Source organism: Drosophila suzukii, chromosome 3 (genome assembly GCF_043229965.1).
Source record: "Drosophila suzukii chromosome 3, CBGP_Dsuzu_IsoJpt1.0, whole genome shotgun sequence".
NCBI lineage: Eukaryota > Metazoa > Arthropoda > Insecta > Diptera > Drosophilidae > Drosophila > Drosophila suzukii.
In genome coordinates, this window is record NC_092082.1 from 35,041,642 (window position 1) to 35,046,906 (window position 5,265).

At 28.5% G+C, this 5,265-nt stretch overlaps 1 long non-coding RNA gene across 1 annotated transcript; it reads left to right on the forward strand.

Annotated features, from left to right (window-relative positions):
* The first annotated feature begins 699 nt into the window (after window positions 1-699).
* On the forward strand, window positions 700-2,633 carry LOC139353009 (uncharacterized). Its single transcript, XR_011604087.1, has 3 exons — window positions 700-2,373; window positions 2,445-2,501; window positions 2,571-2,633. It is a non-coding gene; the product is annotated as an uncharacterized lncRNA (long non-coding RNA).
* The last annotated feature ends 2,632 nt before the right edge of the window (window positions 2,634-5,265 follow it).

The following is a 5,265-nucleotide window of genomic DNA, read 5'->3' on the forward strand; positions in this document are numbered from 1 at the left end:
AAAAGGCTATACCCCAAACTGGACAACGGAAATTTTTCGAATTCGGAAAGTACAAAATACATCCCCCACCACATATTTACTTGAGGACTTGAAGGGTGATCCAGTACAAGGCGGTTTCTATAAACAAGAAATTAAAAAAACAAAATTCCCTAATACTTATCTTGTTGAAAAGATTGTGAAACAAAAAGGTGATTATGTGCTTGTGCGTTGGCTAGGCTTTTCAAAATCAGAAGATAGTTGGATTCATAAAAACGAAATTCTATAAAGAACAAGTGGAAGCATAGAACAATTAAAATGTAGGCATTGACGTCAATGCGTGAAAATAAATTATGTTTCTTCTTCACAAGCACGCAATTCCTATTTATAAACGGAACGGAACTTGATTATGAGCTTGTGCGTTGGCTAGACTAAAAGAGTATATACAGATAAGAATTTTGGGTGGAACTTGATTATGTGCTTGTGCGTTGGGTAGGCCTTTCAAAATCAGAAGATAGTGTGATTCATAAAAACGAAATTCTATAAAGAACAATAAAAATGTAGACATTGACGTCAATGCGTGAAATAAATTATGTTTCTTCACAATCACGCAATTCCTATTTATAAAGTGTGAAGAAAAGCATGTACAGATAAGAATTTGAACAGAACGTTACATATTTATATATACAAATCTGGAGGGTATAAAGGCGGAAGAATTTCAAAAAGTGTTCAGTTTCCATCTATTCGTTCACGCAACTCAATTTCGGATCGTTTGCTTATTCATTCGATAGTTCGTTTGTTCGATTGTCAAAAAAAAACAAAATCAAAATTAAAATGACGGTTTTTATAATATTTTTTGTGATACTTTCCCTCTTTAATCCGATGGTGAAAATGGTACCACTCCCCAATGAAATGACTTTAATTGAAAACCCATCGACTTCCAATAATTCGATTGGGTTATTTATCAATGTTCCAAAACTAAAAAAAATCATTAAAATTGACTTAAAATTTGAGATCCTAGAGGACAGTCATATTTTTATGGATCTCATAAACAAGACAAGTGATGAAAGTGAGAAACCAAACATAAAAAGTGAACTCGATACTAAAATATTTAATGCTATTAATGGTAGCATTAATGAAAAAGACTTAACAACAAGTACAAGTGCAAGTACAGTTGAAGAAGAAACTACTAAATCAACATCTACTACAAGTACATCTACCTCAACTACAACAAGTGCAACTACACCTACAATGAGAAGGGGAATTCTGGAGGAGGAGGAGAAGGAAGAAACAACAACTACAACAGCAGCAACTACATTAAAAAAAGAACTTCTGGAAGAAGATACAACAAAAACAGCTACATCAACAACTACAACCCCAACCAATCTTTTTGATTTTAATAGCGAAAATGAAAGTGTTGATCACATAGAAAATAAGAACATAGGAGAAGAAAAATCAGAAAAAATTGATATGGGTATAATTGATAGTGAGAGAGAATTTGAAAACGTAAGTCGAGCACCAACATTTAGTAATACGTCACAAGAATTAGTGTTGGGGATCAGTGATAGTGATACAGAATTTGAAAGTGTAAGTCGGGTTCCAATAAAAAGGAACACTACTCATAAATTAAAAAGCACTGAAAACATACACAACTCTCAAATCGAATTCACAAAGAGAGGTATAATTGAGAATTTTAAGCAAAAATTAGTTGAAAATGAAAGGAGAATAGGAGGGCATATGGATTTGGGAAGAAGGGGTCTAAACAGATTCTTTACCATCCAATACAAAACTGCTACAGTAGGAGTTAAATGTCATTACAATAATATTTATAGAAGAACACATTCTAGGCGAAGTCTAAGTAAATCTAAGCGTATGAATTTAAAATATTTATCTAATCGCCACCGCCATCAAAAATCTAAACGCAATACTAATACCCCCTTAGCAACTTTAAGAATAAATTGTTTTGAATTTGCAGAAGTTTTATCCCAAACAGTAATTAATGCAGAGAGACGAAAAGATAGGATTGTCTATGAAAAAATATCAAAGGATGCTGATCTTCTCTCAAAACAAGAGAGTAAAAGAGAAGAGATAGAAGAAGAAGAAACAGGTTATCTTAGTGATGGTCCACAAATCCAAGAAATTGAAATAGAGGAAGCAGAAAGAATTAATGGGATATATTTAAGAAAGAGAAATTTAGCAGCTCAAATGATGGTTGAATATTTAAATAAAAAAGAAAGTCAGATTAGCACAGATAAAATATCAATTAACGATATTAACGATTTCAAAATAACTAATAGTGATATTATAACATAATCTGATTTAGTAGGGAAATATGTTTATTTTTACAGAATATAAAAATAGAAGATGAAAATAATAATTCGAGTAAATTAAAAAAAGGTGAGTTTAATATATATATATATATATATATAATTTTATATACTAATATATATATATATATATATTTTCAGAACTCCAAAACATAAATAAAAAAGTTGAAAATAATATTTCGGATGGAGCTCAAAAAGGTTGGTTAAATACATATAAAATAATATTTGTATATATATATATATATAGTAAAATATTTATATTTTCAGATCTCCAAAACATTAATATAAAAGAGGATGGTAAATTTTCTCATAATTTGTATGGTGATGACGATGATGATGATGATGATGACCATGATACAACCCTTTATGATGATGAAAATCCGGAACCATGTATTCCAAGATCATCTAGTGAGGATGAAACTATTCTGGTTGAGGGTGGTATAGATAACTATGTTCAAACTATACCGTTTAATTTAGATGAAGATAATGATAAATACATTAAATCAATTCCTTTAAGTAATGATGACAATAAAGTATATAGATTACAGGGTGGTATAGATAACTATAAACAAACTGTACCACTAAATATAGAAGAAAGTAAACAAATTGAATGTAATTCAAAGAAAATATTGTAATTCTTCTGTTAAATTCAAATTTTCACGTTCTGTTAATTCTCATAAATTTTAACATTACCCTGTAAGTAAAAGCGATGTTTGTTCTGTTAAATAAAAATTTTATAATAATAATATTGTGAATTGTAATATTTGGTTTATACATTACCTTACATTTTACCCTTTAAATAAAAAAGCGTTGTTTGTTCTGTCTTATTTACAATTATAGAGTACATTTATTCATTTTTTTTTACAATCTAGTAAATTTAATTCTAGTTCTGTATAAAACATTTCAAATTCACATTCATATATATTTTTCTTAAATTTTTCTATTTCATTCTCTTGATAATTATTTCTATTAGAACAATTCTCTATTTCTTTTATTCTTTGTTCATAAACATAAATATTTGAATCCATTTCATTAAGTTTATTTTCTAATCTTTTTTCATCTATTTTATAATGGCCATATTGTAGTGTATTAATTTTATTGTCTTGTATAAGAACCTTTGTGTCTTTATGACTGAGAACTACTTTTTTACATTTAATTGTTGATAAAAGATGATTTTTAGATCTAATCATTGACATAGAGCCTACCACTTCCTCTTCCGAAAACAAACATTTTTTAAAACTATTAAAAGTTAGTTGATCTATTGCACTTCTTTTAACACCCTTTGATTTTTTCACTGTTTTTTCAGAGCTGTCATTACTATTAGATGTTTTAAAGGCATACATTTTTGATCTCAAACCAACAAATTCAGTCATAGGTCTTCCATTGAGTTCATCTTTAAAAAAACCCAACCTTTTTTTATTAGCTTTAGGAAAATTATAGAGATTAAGTAATTCATCAGAATAATCTGATGTATCAAACTTCATCTCAACATCATTCCGAATATCTTTATAAAAATCTTCAGTGTTAATGGTATATATAAAAGAATCTGTATCCATATAATTTAATTGAACATTTTCATTGTATTTAGGTTTGATATAATTATAATGAAAATCATACATTTTCCATTTCGATAAATCTAATACAGCAAAACCTAAATATAAAGGTTTGTTGTACAACACATTTAATCTTTTCATTTGAAAGGCAAAGAAGTTTTCTGAAAACTGTTTGACACTATGGAAGTTTGACTTTGAAATAAGAGATCTACCGCAATGCCTTTTTGGACCAGAAGAATCGGATGGTGAAGCACTTTCCCATTCAGTAATTAATTTAATATTAACGCGCTTATCTACATTTTCCATCGTTTTACCGTAGACAGCATTATTTAAAAGTTTAAAAAAATCTTTTTCAAATGTATTTTTTGCATTAGTTCTATGGAATGTATTCAAATCAATATATGTTTTTAGCCAAGGTTTCTGAAAGAAGCGAAGACCTCTATGAATTTTTGTTAGAATTAATCCATTTTCTATACACTGTTGAAGATTTTTATAATGAATTATATATTTTTCTTTATCCCTTAAATCAGCAATTAATTTTTTTATTTTGTCTGACTTTGTTGGTAACTGATTATTACAACAAAATGGAAGGTCATTATGTTTATCGTGCAATTTTAAAGGATATTTTAAATCTACCTCAAAAATGTATCCATATTCACTATCATCTGCAATCTCAGAAATGTTAATACTATCAAGTTCCCCCCTTGAAATCCATTCAAAACCTCCATATGGTAAAGATTGTGACATAGCCCAACCATATAAATTATTTGCATCCAAATAAATCAAATATGATGATTTTTGAGTACTATCAAAATTCTCAACATATTTATTATTTGCTTTAGCATATCTACATGTACATTGAACTAAGCCACCACGAATACCACTTTGAATAAATTTATACTGATCTATATCAGTTAATAAATCTAATTCAATTTTAGTACATTTTAACATAGCTTCCCATGATAATCCTGGTGTAGTGAAAAAATGTGCTGGATCAAGTGAATAAATTTTACTACAAAGTCTTCGAAAGTTTTCAAAGACATCAGACATTAATAAAACATCTGTTTTTAAATATAATTCTAAATAATCTTTAAGATTATTACAAGAAAACTCATTCCATACCTTTTGTGCGTGAGTATAATTTTCAACTGAACATTCATTTTCGGTTAAGGAACTATAGAAAGCTTCTCTAGGAGGTAATTTACTTTCTTTTAATTTCTCAACTGAATCTAAATATTCATATGGAAATACACCCTTTCGTCGCATTAAATTGAAATGATTTTCATTAGGGAAAAATGATCTTGTTATACACATTTGTTCACTATCTAGATTTGAAGCTAATGTATCTAAAGCAGAAGGCATAAATCGAAACGAGTCTAGAAAACGGATTTCAAAGTTATCACCATTAC